The sequence below is a fragment of the Ursus maritimus genome, unplaced genomic scaffold (genome assembly GCF_017311325.1).
Source record: "Ursus maritimus isolate PB19 unplaced genomic scaffold, ASM1731132v1 scaffold_13, whole genome shotgun sequence".
In the NCBI taxonomy this organism is placed as follows: Eukaryota; Metazoa; Chordata; class Mammalia; order Carnivora; family Ursidae; genus Ursus; species Ursus maritimus.
In genome coordinates this window covers 60,729,123-60,748,577 of record NW_024423675.1, presented here as the reverse complement: position 1 = coordinate 60,748,577, position 19,455 = coordinate 60,729,123, and the positions used below count along the sequence as shown (strand labels likewise).

The window sequence follows — 19,455 nt, the reverse complement described above, 5'->3', positions numbered from 1 at the left end:
TTCCAAACTAAGGGCTGTGATTAATAGTGGGTCACGAAATTAATTTAGTTGGCTGTGACCAGCATTCAAATTTTTAAAAAAGAAGAAAAATAGCCTAGAAAGTATCAAGGCATCTCATGTGGTCAAGTTACTGCTTCATGAAACGTTATCAGAGCATTTGTATGCATTGAGTACCAGTGTATATGCGTTTCTTACTGTGAGTTGTGGGGAAGAAAAAACTTTGAAAGCAACTACTGCCTTATTCAAATTAGTGCCTGGCACATGCCGGGCCCTCAAATACTTGCCCAGTGAATAAATATATGTAGACATCATATCTGCAAGAGGCCAAATTACATTCGCAATCATGCCGTTTCTATCCTCCCAGAGCTGTGTCAGGGCTATCAGTTTCTTTTTCTTTTTTTTTAAAGATTTTATTTATTTATTTGACAGAGAGAGAGACAGCCAGCGAGAGAGGGAACACAAGCAGGGGGAGTGGGAGAGGAAGAAGCAGGCTCCCAGCAGAGGAGCCTGATGTGGGGCTCGATCCCATAACGCTGGGATCACGCCCTGAGCCGAAGGCAGACGCTTAATGACTGCGCCACCCAGCCACCCCAGGGTTATCAGTTTCTGATCAAACTTCTATTTTATAATTTTTTATCCTTTTCTCAGAGTCTGAAGACGTTCATTTGTACTTCTAGAACTTTGAGGGTTTGAGGGTGGGGCGGTGAGTTTTATTTACTGTAGATTGTGGTAAGGAAAATTTTTGTTCCAGCTGAAAGCACTAACCTAGTCATAGAACCAAAAAAGCAACATACTTTTTTTTTTTTTTAAGACAGAAAGGTAAAACGGAGATGAAGGTAGAGGAATGTTTGATTGGTTTTTTTTTTCTTTCCTTGCCTCCTTTCCTTTGCTCCCTCCATCAGCAAATATTAGTCGAGCAGCGGCATGCCAGGCAAGGTGCCAGTTGCTGGGAATACGGAACGACAAAAACAGACACCGGCTGCCTTCTTGGAACACACGCCCCACATAAGCCCTCAGTGTATCATATCAGGATGGCCTGGGCGCGTGAAGGCAGACTTCAGAAAGCTGCAAGAGGAGTGGGCTTCCCAGATCCCTCCCTGAAGAGTGGGAAGAAGTTCACAGAGGGGACCGTGGCTTCTTCTAGGAATGGAGACGAGGACAGGGGGCCAAGCTGGAGAGGCGGGCAGGGTGCACATCTTGCAGACCGGGTTAAGGATCGCTTAACTAGGCCTCTCCTAGCAACCAGCAGCAGGAAAGCACTTTCAAGAGGGTGGGGTGATCACATTCTGTCTGGAGTCGTAGAGGGTGGATCGGAAGGGGAGAAGGGATGGATGGCAGAGGCCACCAGGAGACCCCTGCCCGGTCAGAGTGAGAGGGGATGGCGGCTTGTCGCTGGCCCAGGCAGAGCAAAGGCGGGGGAGGCGGTGGAGCTGGGACCTGCCTAGTAAGACAGAGCCGCATGACATAGGAGGAAGGAATCAAAAGTGACTCTTAGGTGTTTGCTACTCTAAGTGTGACCCGCAAACAGTTTGGCTCTCAGCAAGGTGGGGATCATGGGAGATGCTGACGTGGGATATCTCTGAGCTCCCCAAGTGGAGATGTTGGAAAAGCAAGGGGCAGCTGCCAGTCTGGAGCTCTGAGCAGAGGTCTGAGCTGGAGCCATAAACTTGAGGGAAAGACAGACTTCAGGAAGACAAAGGGAGCCGACTCCGAGCCGAGCACACACTCCTCAGAGACAAAGCCAGGAACCACACACATATCAAGGGAGACAGCAAGTCAGGAAGACACACNNNNGGGGGGGGGGGGGGGGGCAGTGAGACCAATAGACATAGACTTTCATGAGGTAACTGCTTGTGGCTTTCCTGGGTGTCGAAAAAAGTATTTTTAAAGCAGAGTTGCAGTTTGACAATTATAGGCAAAAATCAGGGAAGCACTTCTTAGCTAGATAAAAATAAAAACCCATGGCCAGAGACCCCTCTCCTCTGGCTTAGGTCCAATCTACCTTTGCCTCAGAAGGAGGCCTTACAGCAGCGCACACAGACACTGGGCTGGAGTCCCATGGTGCCCACCCAGGACAGGCAGAGAAGGGGCCCCGGGGGCCCTAGAAACTCTGTCGGAACATTCCTGTTGGTGGGGGATGTGTTTTCCAAACGATCTCATCAGACACAGTCTTTCTTTTTCGAAGACCATTTTTAAATAAATGTGCAGAATAAAAAAGACACGTTTAAAAATGATTTTAGAGGCACCTGGGTGGCGCAGTCATTAAGTTCTGCCTTCGGCTCAGGGCGTGATCCCAGCAGTCTGGGATCGAGCCCCACATCAGGCTCCTCCACTAGGAGCCTGCTTCTTCCTCTCCCACCCCCCCTGCTTGTGTTCCCTCTCTCGCTGGCTGTCTCTGTCAAATAAATAAATAAAATCTTAAAAAAAATGATTTTAAATGCATTATTTTAAATTATCAGAGTCCTCTAACAAAGCATTTTTTCTCAAGTGCACATACAAACTCCTTCCACTCTCACGTGAGAGTATCTGACCCAATCATCCAGAAAGTCACACAGGGCGGGGACCTGCAGGGTTCTGCTTCCTATCGTGGTTATATTTTCATTGCACGGTTATAAACTGGGATTCTGATTATGAATTGGCTGCCCAAGTAGCTTGGCCATATGCAGAGAAAGGGCTGGTTTTGCATGGTGGGAGGACTCTGGCCCCTGGGACAGGGAGTCACAGTCATCTGCTGAAAACGAACACAGTGGCATCCTGGCTTTGCACATTCAGTGTGGGAGCTTGGCTAACAATGCCTGTCACAAAGGGATGGCTCTGTCCCCCCCACACACACACTGGCAGAACGTGGACCTCACTCCTGCAAAGTGCAGGGTCTGAGACCAAGGCTGCTCACCTTACCACCTTGTCTCATTTGGGATGTGAGCCCTCCCGCCATCCCAGCCTCAGCCGCAGTGACTGATGAGAACATGAAATGTGTGACCTCACTCAGACTTGGTGGGCTGGGTGGGTCACTCAATGATTCCCACTCTTAGGTCCAGATGGTCTCAGATCGACCCAGTTCAGCTGTCTGTGGACGATGGGCTGCAGGGGGCTGGGGCCTCTCGGGCGGCGATGATGCCACCAGAGGACCCTGCTGGGAATCCCATCTCCTGGGATGAGAACAATGAGGGCTCACCCTACAAAGCCATGGGCAAAAGCTCTAAAAAGGTGTGTTAGCATGTTGTTTCCCATTTTCTCTCCAAGAAACGGCTAATGACTTTTAGCCAGGAAGTCAAGGACAGACTGAACCCTAGTCCAGCTGGGATCCATCTCCGGGGGCCCCTTGCTTGCCCCTGACACCCCGAGGCAAGGCTCCCACTCCTCCTTACATGCTTGCCTACAGTCCCGCCTTTGCCCACGGACCGTCCCTCATCACCCGAGGGCTCTCTTGAAGGATTGGCTTCTACCTCATCCTCTATCCTGTGGCTCCAGCACTGGGGACAGACCCTGCTTGTGGCAGGACTGGAAACGGACTCCTCGTTAGTGGCAACTAATGACAACAACCGACCCCACTCACCCCGAAGCTCAAAGCTCTTCTTGGCATCACTGTGCAAGCTGTAAGGAGCCGGACAAAGGAGGGGCATGAGTGTGCCGGCAGTGGGGGGGCATTCTGGGTGCAGGGAGCAGAGCTGCTGTGGGGTCTGCCCCTCCGCTGGCATCCTTGGCAGCTCCTGGGGTGGCGTGTCCTGTCCCAGCATCGCCTGCTCCCAGCCCCCGGCAGGCTTCTGACCCCAGCGCCGCTGTGGCCCCACCACTCACTACCCTCCCTTCCCCGATGTTTGCCTTTTTTGCTCCCTCTTCTTTACCTCTCTTTCTATGATTTTCTAGCACTTTCCTTCCTTTCTTCCCTCTGTGTGTCTGGCTTCACAGACACCAACCAACCACTCCCAACTTGACACGTGTGGCTCTGGCTCTCCGCAACTGGTCCCATCGTTTCTGGGTCCTCATGTTTAAGCGGCTACGGATTGAGTTCTGGACCGAGAGCAAGAGGCTTCCCAGGCAGTCAAACTGAGTTATGTCCTGTACAAACTCAGGTCATCGTGCCATGATTCACTAAAAATATGTGAACTCCATTTTTCTTTAAAAGCATTAATTTTATAACATGGGGAAATAATCACACTTTCAAGAGATAAAGGGCTCAAACACTCATTCCCCTTCGCCCCAACTCCATGAGTTCAATGAAGCGTGGACTCCTGCTGGCTCTTCCCCTGAAATATTTCTGGAATCCATCCACGTTGTCTTTCCATCTCCATGGTCGCTTCCCTAGCCTGGGCCAAGGAAACCCGCCCCCAGCCGGGGGCAGCAGCCCTCCCACCCCTCTCCTTGGCTCTGTCTTGCCACCCTCCATTCACTGTCCGTAAGTCGGTAAAATGGACAGAGAGCACTTTCGGAAACACAGAGTTGGTAAGGTCACTGTGTGGTCTCCCACCCTTGGGGTGAGATGGAGACTCCGGGCTTGGAAGGTGTGGGCTCACCTCCTGCCTCTCATTTAAGCCCCCTCTGCCTGGACCCTCCACGTCAGCCTCTTCCTCGGGTCTCTCCCTTTGCCTGACAACAGGTGTTCTTCCTGTGCTTCTCAGACTGGATGCTCCTTCCTCTGGGTTGGGATCTCTCCTGCGTGTTCCCACACGACCCTGTACTTCCCCATTGTTCATCTGCCTCCCTGTTCCATGGGTGCGGACTTGTGTTCCTCGGTGGGCACCTGTAAGCTCCTTGCAGGCAGGAGCCCGTTAACCACATTCACTATGGTCTCCCCAGTGCCTGCCTCGCACAAGGCCTGACAGACAAGTGACAGTCGGTAGCTATTCCTCCAACAGCTGAAAGAAGTGCTTACACAGTCACGCGTACAGCCCTAAAGTATCATGAGCCCATAAGCCCACTGCTTCCCTGAGCACAGGATTTTACTAATCCCAGGCACACACGCTGGCCACTTTCTGTCCTACAGCAAAGCTTCAGCAGGATCAAAGAAGGAAAAATGCAGTTTTTTTTTTGTTCAGCTAATTGGACTGAAAAACAAACCTATAAATCAGTTACTAATAAGCAATAAGGTTTTTCAGGCACAAACCACTTGTAGAAAACTGGTTATTTTTATCATGTGACAAACGGCATACCGCTCCATTATGATATTGTTGTAGCTCAACTCCTAAGAGTCAAGAATATGTTCTGTAATACCACCTTATTTTGGCCCACTTTCAGTGGAAAGGCATGTGATACAAACCATTATACGACCCACATGGGGTGGGAAATGATCTCTGCTTCACATTTAAGACAATGCCAGATTATCCTTTGTGGGGAGGTTTTAATTTCTTTACACCAACAGTTCTTTTCTTCTCGATATTTCTCAGCGGTGTAAAGGGATCAAGACAAGGACAACAGGAAGGAAGGGAAGCTCCCCAGCTTTTAAATAACTTTCAAGATGGATTCTGTTTACCCAAGAACCCAGAGAGGTGGTGAAGTCGAGGCTCACGCAGCTCATCCTCCACTGAACCCACCCACCCACCCTCAGGAAGCCGTGTGTCTGTGTGCTGCACACCTGCTTCTGGACTGAGAGAGAAAGAGGAAGAAAAAGAGGAAGGACGAAGAATGAGCCCAGGTTCATTTGTTTTCTTAAAAAAAAAAAATTTTTTTTTTAAATGGCATTCTTGGGTGCCTGGGTGGCTCAGTCAGTTAATGTCTGGTTCAGTTCAGTTCATGGTCCCGGGGTCCTGGGATCCAGCCCCACGTCGGGTTCCCTGCTCAGTGGGGAGCCTGCTTCTCCCTCTGCCTGCCCCGCTTGTGCACGCGCACACTCTATCTCAAAGAAATAAAACCTTTCTTTTTAAAACCAAAAAACAAAAAAACAAATGGCATTCTTGAAAGAAATGTTACTGTGTATTACTTGAAAAAAAAAATCAACACAAACCCTCTGGCGGGTGGCGGGGTGGAGAAAAGTGACCTGTCACCTTCAGAAGTCTATTTCCTAACAAGTGAGGAGGAGTCTAAGCAAGATAGAACCAGGGGTTCTGAGCCTGTCGTGTGTGTGCCATGAACCCTGTCAGTAGCTTCAGGAAGCTTATGGACCCCTCTCTTCCCTGTGTGTTTTTAAATTCATACAGTACATGAGAGGACAAAAGAAACCAATAATAAGGATTATTTGCAAAAGAATTTAAAAGTTGTGACCTAATAAAATGCATGCCTATTTATTAATATGCAGAATAACAGAAGCTATAGTTTATCAGCTGCTGTAACTGTGAGGCAGTGACAAGTGTAAATGTTAGTCTGAGCATCTGTAAGGACCGTGAAGGCATCAGAAAACGTCTGTGGTTTCTAGTGGTGACTAACACGACTCATGTGGTCTGTGGCCCGTATTCATAATTGAAGGAAATATTAAATTTCACTCAGAGGTTCGTGAGAATAAAGATGTGATTGCTCTCCCCATCCAATCTCACGGACCCCTGAATTCCATCCGCTGTGCTTAGATCAAGAATCCCCGCTGAAAGCAAACTCTAGAAGCAAGGTGCTTGGTCCCTGGTCAGGCCCTGTCCTTCGAAGGAGCCAGGCCCGTGGGGGTAAGCTGCATTTCTGCAGCGGGGGTCACAGCCCTGGTCTGCCCGTCTTCACGGCACCTGAGCTCCGGCCCGAGCCTGTTGGGGCCTTGCTCTGTCCAGACCATCAGGGTGGATCACTGAACTCTCTCCCATGTGGGGCTCATGGCTTCCACTCGTTACTGGTACCTTCTGATTCAAGTATGCACCTCACCTCATTAAACTCCCCCCTTGGATGTTAACGGACCCAGGGGGGCTCTGAGAAGAAGGCCCGATCCAAGTACAAAAAGCCTGTGCTACGTCAATGCAGAAGGGTAATATAACCATACAGCATGGTTTCAGGAGGGTAATATAACCATCATACGCACACATGAGAGATTTTTAGCGATTTAAAGTACTTACACATGTCCCTTGTCTTGTTAACCTCTCAATAATCCCGGGTCGATAACTAGCATGCTGAGTTTATGTAAGACTTTGCATGGGTCCAGCAAGGTCATGGCAGACACTCACCTTGTCTACTCATTCTGGAGCCTTCAGAAGCTCTTAGAGGCTGGTGAGCACGTGTGACTCATCTTCCTACTGTCCCTGCATGCCGCAGCCCTGCCCGGGGCCCAGGCCCAGAGCCACACGCAGTGTTGGATGAATGGCATGTTTCTACCAGGCTGGGGTAGAGGTTACTGTCTTGCCTCACACAAAAATCTTACTGTCTGCCTGCTGCTCACCTTCTGGCTCAGCTGAGTTTCTCCCTGCTCTGCATCTGTGCATTAGAGCTTTCCCACAGGGCTTGGGAGGATGCCTTCTGGTTCAGGCTACTAGAGTCTTGCTGTGTGACCGTTTGCAAGTTCCTGCCCTCTCTGAACCAGAGTTCTCTATCAAATGGGGGTGATACTCTCCACCCTGACTGACGCACGAACTAGTTGTGAACAACAGACGAGAGAACATATAGAACCACCCCCTAAAGTAAAAAGCCCTACATAAATGTATGATGGTATCATAAAAATCAAAGAGCTATTTTGTATACGTTGTTTCTGTGTATTCATTTCCCTTTCTTAGTAAAAAATAAAATAATCTCATTTTCACAGGCACATTAGTAATTTTTAACATTACTAATTTATTTTATTTTTTAAAGATTTATTCATTTATATGAGAGAGAGAGTGAGAGAGCACGCATGTGTGCAAGCAGAGGGTGGGGCAGAGGGAGAGGGAGACAGATTCCCCACTGAGTGGGGAGCCAGATGCAGGGCTCGATCCCACAACCCGAGATCATGACCTGAGCTGAAATCAAGAGTCGGCCACTTAACCAACTGAGCCACCTAGGCACACTGCTTACTAAGTTTTAAATAAATGATTCTTCTTCCCCTTTTCCCAATTTAATATTTCCATGTCAGTTAGTCTTTTATTTAACATGTTTTTCAACTTTTTGAAAATAAAATAAAACTTAATGTATTCTAACAAACCAAATTATTTTCATAGCTTTTTCTTTTTAATGTACAAACTTGTACTAAGCTTTCAAAACAAAAGCACACAGGTTACTGGTTACTATCTAAGTGTCCAGCCTTTAACAGCTCAGTCCTGTCCGACTGCTACTGACAGTGGGTGGAATTTTGTGAAACATCCATCATTTAACACCCAACTGCGAGCAGCTGGATCAGCTGATTGGCCACAGATATGTTGGAAGAAGAAACTTCATGGCTGGTGATGTATATTTTATCCTTGGCCTCCCTAACTCCCAAATCCATTGCTAGAGGACAATTTCAATCCTAGGCAACTCAAGAAAACAGCAGACTGTTGGACTGTAAGACACTGTATATCGTAAAAAGATGAACAGACACACAGCCTTAGAAAGTGACTGGTCCTCAGTCTTCGAGTCTCCCTGCAGGTGACAGACTGGATAATTTCAGCAAATACTCACTTTCCTCCCTCTTGAGGTGGAGTATCCTTCCCTGCCCCACTGACAGATCATGGTCATGGTCATCCACCTTGCTTGGCCAACGGAAGCTTAGCAGATGCCCTGTAAGCAGAGGCCTTAAGAGATACTGCTCGTTTTGGCACCCTATCACGCAGTCCAATGAGCCACACTGGGAGGAGAACATGTCCCTGCTAGCTGCAGTCCCTTTAGCCCGCGTCCTCAGAATCAAATTGGAGGAGAAGAGTCACCCTCATCAATGCCTGGAGCCAAGCCCAGCCAGTTCCCAGCACTGCCCCACGACCCACAGGCACATGAGAAAGAGAAGTGCTATTTGTTAAAAGCCATGGAGATTTTGGAGGGTGTTTGTCAGACAGCATCACTGGATAGTAGCTAATACATCTCATCAACTCACTTTACACTATGTGAGATTAGTCCTCCTAAGGCCAGATTTTGATCAACTCCATTTCCTGTTCCAGCATGACGTGCTAGTGGCTGAGTCTGGTCTCTCCTTCTTGGACGGCATGCGGGATTTAGGGAGGCTGCCATCTAATTTTTCCAGATTTTCCTCCCATCTCATCCCTTCGTGAGAATTTGTCTAAAATGACCATCCTAAGGTCAGGCTAGATATCCTGAGTGCTATAAACTTGTCAAATATTCTTTATGGAGTTAGTGAACTTTTCATACATGGGCAGAAAACTTCTCAAGGGCAGGAGGCCCGTCTTGCACTTCTTTGTGCTCTCTTTCCATGTAATAATCTATTGCTGGAGGCCAGGTCCGATTCTAGGCCACTCAAGTCAACAGCGGGTTATTATGAATACATACTTTGGGATCTGCTGTCAATGCCTGCATTGCTTCCACCCTTGTTAGTAAACTGTGTCTACATCTACTTCAGACACCCAGAGAAAAGATGGCCCTAAGGGGAGCTGGAGGAGAAATACAGCCTTATTGATGAGTTTTCAATACTTCCAATTCATGGCTTCCAGCAGGCTTCAAAGATGGCAGCTACTTATTAATATTAAAATTTCAAAGTGGCAACACACCTTAGCAGTTACGCTTCTGGAAGTGGCTGCCTCCTGTAGAAAGTCTCACTGTTGGCCTCTTCTCTGTGAGAGATGAGCAATTCCTAAGGCTTCCACATGGCCTGACCTCTAGGTGGGAACCCTGTCTGATCCCCTGGCTCTCAACCTCGACTGTGACTAAGAACCCCTTGGGAATGGTGCTAAAATGCAGACTCCCGGGCCCACGTAGTCCATCTTAAGGCCTTTATATATACTTACATGTACTTACACCTGTAACAAATATGTTTTGAAGTAGATTCTTCTGCAAGATGAAAGACTTTGTAGAGTTTCATTTTATGTTGGTCATTGCCTCAAAAGCCCCTCTAGACCCTCAATGTTGTTTTTTTTGGAAGAAACTCCTGGAAGCAGAACACAGAGGACCTCCTCGTGGGGAGAGCATGTTGGGAAAGAGATTGGCAGGGAAGAGGCTGGCTACTCGGCTGGAACAAGACGGTGGCTCCAAGCTGCAGGGTGAAGACTCCACAGAAGACTGTGCAGAACCAAGAGAAGAGTGGGGACCAGCTGGGGACAAGGAGAAGGAGAGGGGGCGTGATGTACAGGAAATGAGAGCTGGCAGGAAGAGACAGGGCAAACAGGGTGGAGGCAACCAGAAATGGTTTTCATCTGACGCAAGACGAGGTGAAAAGGCTTCCAGGAAAGAATGTCAACTTAGTGTCAAGTGAGTCAGGAAGGTTACTTGGAATTCTGTCATCTGTCACTTGAGCTAATAACACTGAACCACTCCTAATGAGTGACTTAATTAAAACCCCCCTCTTTCTGAAAAAGGGCTTGAGCTTCTCATAAGCAAACCAGGAATAAGTTAGTGCCAAAAATACACGCCCCGAGGTCTTATTTACATTTCTCAGAGGTGGGTAAATTTGGCTCTGAACTTCTGATATGACTAAAACCTTTTATGAACACATGGCAGTGTTCTGCACAGCCGTGAACTGAATTCCGGCTCTCTCCCCAGTCCTGCAAAGTGCAAGTTACATCACAATGATGGGAACAGTCCCTGACATTCTCTTCATTTCGCAAGCCCCCTTCAACCCTCGGACCACTACAATAGACGATCTATGCAAACAAAAACCTCCAAGTTTGTTTTCAGCTAAAAGATCTCATGACTGTATGTATTCACTTTGAGTCAGAGGTAGGCACACAATTATCGGAAGCATGGAGGAACTTTCCATGGTCCATGAAGGGGAGAAGGTGAAAACAGGACTGGTGGCTTGGCTCCAAAAGGATTAAGGAGATTGTTTGATATAGTTTGAAGTTTAGTTACAGGACCTGTTCCTTCAACCAAAAAGGACAAAACTCTGGACACTAAGAAAAAACTGACAGGTGAACAGGAAGGGGCTATATGTCCCAAGGAGCAGAAGAACCCAGCCCGTGTGCCACTGCAGAAAGCTCAGAGGCAGCCCCCGCAGGAGTCATAGAGTTAATAGCTCCCCCAAATCTCAGGAGATTGGTCTTTTGGACTGCTTTCAAGCATCCTTGCAAATCTCCGAGCCTCTGTCCTACTGTCTGGTCTGCCCAGTATGTCGACCTGCTGAGTCTCCTGCCCCTCCTGCAATGCAGTAATCCCCTACTTACGCTGTACGACTTGGCATAAGGACCCCCGCACTGTGAAGTCTGGGCTCCTGAAGACCCCTCCCCATGTCACTTGCCATACTCCACTGTATTGGTGGTCTCTGCCTTCCTTGCCAGGCGGTGAGACCCTTCTGAACAAGGACTGTGCATTCTGATGGTCACTTTAGAGATTTGGAAAATTTAGAAACGATAATGAAGAAATCATTCACACACATATGCACACGTGTAGGGGGGCCCTCGAGTCACTTTCTGCACCTGGGCTGTGGGTCTGGGACACGCTTTAGACGTCATGATATCTAATGGTACAGGTCTCCTTGCATTGTTCTTTTCCCACAGCGTTATTGGTTATTATGGCTAGCTTATTCTTTTGATTGAACTGTACAACTATTTTATCTTGTCCCCCACCTCAAATCAGTTAAATTTATAAAGAAGTTTGTGGAGAGAATGTATCTTGATTTCAATTGTGATTCCTAACTAATATACGGCCACCTACTTTATTTATTTATTTATTTATTTTAATTTTATTTTTATTATGTTAGTCACCATACAGTACACCCCTAGTTTTTGATGTAAAGTTCCATGACTCATTACTTGCGTATAACACCCAGTGCACCATGCAATACGTGCCCTCCTTAATACCCATCACCGGCCTATACTATTCCCCCACCCCCTTCCCTCTGAAGCCCTCAGTTTGTTTCCCAGAGTCCATAGTCACTCATGGTTCATTCCCCCTTCTGTTTACCCCCCCTTTCTTCTTCCCTTTCTTCTCCTACCAATCTTCCTACTTCTTATGTTCCATAAATGAGTGAAACCATATGATAATTGTCCTTCTCTGCTTGACTTATTTCGTTTAGCATTATCTTCTCCAGTCCCGTCCGTGTTGCAACAAATGTTGAGAAATCGTTCTTTTTGATGGCTGAGTAATACTCCATTGTATATATGGACCACATCTTCTTAATCCAGTCATCTGTTGAAGGGCATCTCGGCTCCTTCCACGATTTAGCTATTGTGGACAATGCTGCTATGAACATTGGGGTGCATAAGGCCGTTCTCTTCACTATGTCTGTATCTTCGGGGTAAATATCCAGTAATGCAATTGCTGGATCATAGGGTAGCTCTATTGGCCACCTACTTTAATGTTTTGATTTGGTAACTAAGAACCCTACCGAATTTAAAACACTACTTCTAATATTTGCTGGTACTAGCCTTAATATTATTGTTGGTTTTCTTGTCATCTACAATGAAGGGATAATTTTGCCTGCTCCTTTTTGATAGTTCGTATTTATTTTTTCTCATCCTTCTGCATTAGTTAGAAAAAGCTAGAAAAATGTTAAATGCTAGCAATGAGAGTGAACATCCTAATCTGTTTTTAACTTTAATGTAAAATAACTCCAGTGTTTTGCCATAAAGAAAATATCAGCTTTTTTCATCTTTACAACAATCATATTAAAGGATATTCTTTTTTATTAGTTTTCTATAACTGCCTAGCAATTTGTACATTTAAACATCTCTCTTGGTCCCCCACCCCCCATTTTACTCTGTTTTTATGAGTATGGCTTTTCTAGATTCTACATATAAATGGTATCATACACAATTTGTCTTTGTCTGACTAATTTCACTTAGCGCAATGTCCTCGAGATACATCCATGTTGATGCAAATGACAGATTTCCTTCTTTCTTGTGGATGAATAACATTCCATTGTACGTCTACAACACCATCTTTACCCATTCATCCATTGACAGGCACTTAGATTGTTTCCATTTCTTGGCTATTGTGAATGCTGCTGCAATGAACATGGGACTACGGATGTCTCTTCAAAGTGCAGTGGCTTTAAACAACACAAATCTAGTGTCTTGACATTTTAGCGGGTCAGGAGCTTGGCTCAGGGTCTCCCAAGGCTAAGATCAAGATGAAGGTGGGGGGTGCAGGCACCATTGGATTTGGGTGCTCTTCCTTCCAAGCCTAGTGCAGTTGACAGGATTCATTTCTTTCTCACCTTTTCCACATGATCCCCTCCATCTTCAAGCCAACCATGCAGGTTGAATCCTTCCCCTACTTGGAATCTCTGCTGTTTGCTCTGAAGGGCTCTTGTCATTACACTGGGCCCACCTGGATAATCCAGGATAATACCCATTACTTGAAGTCAATTAATTAGTAACCTTACTGACATCTGCAAAACCTCTTTGTCATGCGAGGTGACCTAACTATGGGAGTAATACCATGGTATGGAGATCACAGGGCCCAAATTCTGTCTACCAGACCTCCCAATTTTGGTTTACCAAGTTTTAGAGTTAGAAATGGGTGCCAAATTTTATTAAATCTCTTTTTATTATCTATTATCATGATCATATACTTTTTGGGCTTTGACCTATTGATACAGTAAGAGGCTTATTAATATTTTAAAAAATTGCATTCCTGGAATATGCTCTTCTATGTCAAAATGAGGAATTCTCTTATACTCTCCCTAATATTGCTAGATTAAATTTGCTATGTTATCATGTTGACTTTTATATACATTTATTAATGAGACTCTTCTTTTTTTCATGTTGTTTTTGTCAGATTTTAGTGTTAGGTTTATGCTATCCTGGTGAAATGAACTGAAAAGCTCTCCAAGCTGCTCTAAGATCTGAAATGCTATTCAGAGCACTGGGAATAAGATTGTTTCATTCTAGCATCTTTCTTGGATGAATCTTTAGTAAATTACTCAGTTTTTCATTATTAGTAGTCTATTTAAGTTTCCACTCATTCTTTGACTCATTTCCCACAAAATCATGTTTCACTGAGATTTTCAAAGCAATAGCGGAGAGTTATATAATATGCAAACTAATGTAGTTATTTTCTAGTAACTAAAAAACTCACCTATATTTGTCTTATTTGAATCTGTTATTTCCACTTTCTTGTTATTCTCTCTTTCTGTCTTACCAGAAGTTGATCTTTCCGTTGTTTATTTTCCAAAGAATTAGAGGTGGTATCATATTTATTCTTCTGTTTTCTAGGTCATTAATCATTTTCTTCCTGTTTTTCTTAAGATTATTTTGCTATTCTTTTTCTATCTTCTTGAGATGGATGCTATGTTGGTTTATTTGTTTCTAAATTCAGTTTTGTTTTTTGTACTAGATTTTTAAAAACTTTTTGTTTTATTGGCCATTCACCATCTAAGTAAACTTTCTGTTTTGGGGAGAATCCCAAAATAGGTGGGAGGCAGGACCCCACCCCCATTATAGAAGCTGAAAGTGGGTAGTTAACCTCCCCCACCTTCCTAGCTTCTTGGGTGTGGAAGCGAAACAGGCCCAGGTGCTCTCACCCAGATGTCTGAACCCAGAGTCCTTGCAGACGGACAGAGTCACAGTTTTAAGCTGATAGCAGCAGCAGAATTAGAACTCGGTGGTGGTGCAACAAACATTTTGCTTGTGGTGCTCGTGCCTCCCATGACATCCTATTGCTGTAGTGACTGTTTGCACTCAGTCACTCAGCCTTCCCTGGCTCTTCCTGGTTTCTGTGCCTGGTTCTCAGGCTTCTCCTTCATTCCTGTGAGCTACCTGACAGCTTTCCAAATAATTCCTTTTCTGCTTAGGTCAACTATTTTGTGTGTTTAAAATTTAGAATTCTAACCAGCATACAGTTTTCTTTTGCATGTTTCTTATTGTCACTTTCTAACTATTCCAAATCTGTGATTTTGAGGTTTGTGTTTGAAGTTTAAAATGTTTTTTAAAAAAAATACCACAATTGGTCAAGTTTGTATATTTATCTCTTTGTGACTGATTTCTAGTTTTACTGTTGTGCCATCAGATATTATGATCTGTGCAATGTCTGGTTTTAGAAAGTGAGGAATTTTTTGTGGCCTAGTATGATTGTTTTTTGTAAATATTCCACACATAGTTAAAAAAAAAGGTAAGTATACTTTGTAGAAACAAAGTTCAGCATATATTTATTAATTATATGAGTATTCTTTATTTCCTTACTTGTATTTTACTTATCCAAACCACCAAAATTAGAAGTATGCAATTGTTTCTCATTAGCATTATGTTTATACCAAATTATCCTTGCTTCTCTAACAATTTTTACTTTATATATTTTGATGCAACGTTATCTGGTACATATCTGTTGATGACTAAATTATTAATTGTACTCTTTACCAGTGTAAAATTACTCTCTTTGGCTTATGCAACATAATAAATATAATGATTTCTATCTTGAATTCTCCTTAATCTGTTCTTAGTAATGATCTTTGAGGACTGTCTTTTACTCTGATGCATCTAGCTACTAGCACAGGGTCTGACACATAGGTGCTTATTAAATGTGACTGAAAAGAAAAGATACTTGAAACTGGGAGGCGGGTACAGTAAAGCCCTGTTTGTTTTGGTTCTTGGGAGGATACAAATACCAGTCCTCTCCATTCCCCTCAAATGATACACTTTCCTATGGGAAATTAATAGTCCTCTCACCATACCTAATAGTTATAAAGACATTCCAGAATGCAACTCCACACCAGAAGGCAGCTGAAATTCCAAATCTCAGATATTCTAAACCTCAATACTGAGCATAACCGCACGGCAGTAACTCTAATGAGTGAGCTCTAATGTACACAGAGTGTACACAACAGACAAGATATCAGCAGTTGAGCTCAGAAAACCACATCACAGAGGAAGCAGCTGGATCAAGGGGAAGGAGACACTGTGGGCTGAGAAGGGGAGTGCGTAGTACTCCCAGGAGAAAAAGGGCACAGCAAAAAAAGAGGCAGGGGAATGAGAAAGGGATTATATAAGGATTTTTAAAGATGGTGGTAGAGCCCTACCAAAAACAAGTCACTGAACACCAAGTCCCTGTGGAGGGCCTCTGGAGGTTCTTTGTGCCACCTACACCAGAACTAACAGACAAGGTCCGAACAAAATGGGACTAGGGCACCCCTTGTGTGAGGAAAGAGGCTGGAAGTGCTGAGCCCTCCCCAGGGGCCGACACAGCCTGAGGGCCTCACACGCCCTGTTCTTTGACCTCACAGCACTTCCAGATATGGCACGGCGTAAGCACAGAGGGTGCTCCTTGCCCACACAGGGCAGCAGGTCTGGGACCCAGGGGCTGCTGCCTCCAAAGGCCACCTCTGGGCCGCAGGCTAAGCTGCCTTCGGGCTGGTCAGAGCTAGACAAACTCCTGGTATAGCAGGCTTACAAAGGCTCGCATGTGCCATCTCATTATTTAGCAAACTCAACTTAGTCCACGGTGTGTGATCAAACTACTTTCAAGTAAGTCCCTTTTAATTACAGGTCTAGATTGTATTCAGAATACCTAATTCCGGTAAAAGCTGCTGGCTATTGTGACAGGAGACCAGAGACCACCAACGGACAGACTTCCCTGAAATGTGGAGCGGACTCACTTGGGGCTCTGGGAGTACACAGTGAGTTTGCCAGGACCTCCCAAGCACGCAGTTTGCTTTCCAGCACCTTCAGTTAGTCTCACCTTAAGAACGATCTGAGGGATCCTGAGGATCCGAGAGAGCGGAAGGGGCTCCACGGCCCCAGATGTTGGTCATTTAAGAATATTGTATAACTTCAAAGATTGCCTGGATTAACAAATGAGCCGAAATACCCTGTTCCATATGTGCAGAAACAACTGATGGCAACAGAGAAAAAGAACTAGAGAGAAGACTGAGAAAGGCTCTGAGAGAGAGAGGTAAACAGGGACAAAGCCAGAGGGGTGGGGGGGAAATATTCACTTCCAGGACCGCAGGTCACCTAAAGCGCACCAGATTACAGGAAAACAAGGTGAGTCCTACCACGCTGTGAAGACGAACCTCGTTCTGTGAAGTCGTTTGGGAGTGTTATGGCAGCATGTCCCTGGTCACCCATGATAACACTGATGGCAAGCACTCACTGAGCCCCCAGCGTGCACCAGGTCTATATGGCGCCCCTGCCGGATAGTATCGCACTTAATCCTTAGAAGAAACCTATGAGGTAGTACTAGGGTCATCCCATTTTGCAGATGTGGTAACAGTTGGGGATAGTCAGATAACCCACCCAGGTACTAATACCATCCGATGACAGGACCTGGATCCAGTCCTGGGTCTTGTGCATTACATTGCCAACCACTAGGCTCTGCTAACCCGTTCTATATTTGCACCAGAGTCTGCTCTCTAAGAAAGCTTTTCCCTCAGTCCCCTACCAGTGTGCTCTCTTTTCAAATTTACTTAACAAAGAAAAATACTCTTCTGAACTGCCTGGGAAACTGCATTTTTCCTCTCTCCCCTCCCAGTGTAAAGTGACATTTAGTTGTGTACGTAGGAAGAACCAACCCAAACCCATTCATTACAAGGGAAGGGAAGCCGCATGTGCTAAACCCTGGCTTTCTGCACATCATTGTACATTTCTCCCTGGCTGCAAAAAGTATAATGCTTTCAATGAAAACTTTCTACCTAAAAATAAAATCATGGCAAACTCTGCAATTGCACTTCTCAGTTGGAGATATTTGCTTTCCACTCTATTTTCCCGAACGCAGAAGAAGGTTCAATTTGCTGGTCTGCTAATAGGTCACCCCAAAGGCCCAAATGCAGCATAATGAACTGGAAAACTAAAGCTATGTAGGTTTGAATCACTGGGTGGCTATTCCAGGAGTGCTGTGAGTAGCTTTATTTTAAATCAGCTGTATGCTACTTATCTCACCTGTCATTTGTACACTGAGGCCCTGATCAAGGTTTGCCAAACTCCAGCCCCAGGTCCAGCAGATGCTGTTTAGAGGCAGATGTTGGCAATGTGCCCTTTGGCCAGTTTTCCTCCTCTTGAGGACACTCCCAAACTTTCCCCCTTTCTTGCCTCTCCCTTTGAGGTTCTGAGTCTCCCAATTATAGGACACCACCGTGCTTATTTGGGGAGTGCTGGATTGCCACCATGACTTGGATTTATCAGAAAGGTTGCAGAAGGGCTCCTAGACACTATCGACTGGAGGCTCTTATTTTCTCAGATGGTAGTTTCCATAAGACATTGTGGTATCGTAAACAGTTATCCTTGAGGAGAAGTACACCATTAACTGGGGTTGATTTATAATTTTAGTAAGGGGATTTTACATCTAATTCATCAGCGTTCTTTAAGGGACATGTATGTACACCTCCGGGTGTTGGAGGGAATAAATACGATTACATGAGCTTTTAGAAAGTGTTTTACAATAATCCGAAGAGAATTTTAAAACACGATGAGCTGGGAAGAAAGTTTTATCATGATTAGGAGTCTAGCCTAGAGAAAGAAACAGAAGATTGAGACCAGTTGATATAAATGGAACGGTCAGATGTCTAGGAATAGGTAAACATTTTTATAAATAATAAAGAGAAGGAGGTGCCCAGTAAGCTCTTTGGGTTTGTAGATATCAACTCCCTACCCATAAATGCCCAGTGGCATAAGTCACTAGACCTCTAGGAGAAGGCATGCAAAGTAACAGAAGAGCTTTTGTGAAAAATGTAAGTTACATCATACAATATTCCATCATATAATATTCCATCATGTAATATCAAAATTACGACCCAAGCAAGGGTCTTGAGAATCCCTACAGGTTACTCCCTGAAGATATTTAAGCCACTGCAATGCTTTGACTTAAAAGCGTGCTCAAGATGGCCACTGGGGCTGAAGTCCCCAGGAAGCCTATCAGAAATCTAACAAGACTGTCGTGTATCCTTGTGGAAACCCTGGTCTGCCCCGACACAGAGGACCAGGTGCGATTTTGGTCATCACATCCATAGAGGGCTACAGTAGCTCAAGAAATCAAACAGAGAAAGCCAATCAAAACTATCGAGGAAGCAGCAGTAAGAACAGATTAGCAACAATAATTACAGATATAACAGTAACATTTGCTCTATACCAGGCACTATGCCAAGGCACTCTTCTGGGCACTCTTCCTTGTATGGACCCATTTAACCCCTCAACCATCCAATGAAGTAGTTACTGTTACCAACCCCATTGTACAGATGGGAAGACTGAGGCATAGAGCGTTTAAGTAGCTTGTTGGAGTCATGATGCTGGTATTTGCACCCAGGCCATCCGGTGCCAGATTCCCAGCTCTCGACTCAGGCTACTTGCAAAATGGGAAAAGACTGAATGAAATTTCATGCTGTTCTGCTTGGGGGGCAAGGCTTAAAGTAATTTATCTAAGTTAATAAAACCAAGACAAGGTCTCATGGGGAAAGCAGAGACTTTCTACCAAATTGTAGATTTTTAAAGTTAGGATGAAGTAATTTTCAGACAAATAAGAGGAAAACAGTTTTGCACAGCAGAAGTGCATTGTAACGTTTTATTTTCCTCAAGAATAGAGACTACAAATCCTAACAGACTCAGAAAGAGTGTTGGCCATTGGTGTGTT

General features: G+C 45.1%; 1 protein-coding gene across 6 annotated transcripts in view; it reads right to left on the bottom strand.

Moving 5' to 3' along the window:
* The window catches only part of ZDHHC14 (zinc finger DHHC-type palmitoyltransferase 14), a 302,308-nt gene that overhangs the window by 95,208 nt on the left and 187,645 nt on the right, over nt 1-19,455 (bottom strand). The gene's annotated exons all lie outside the window — the stretch shown is intronic.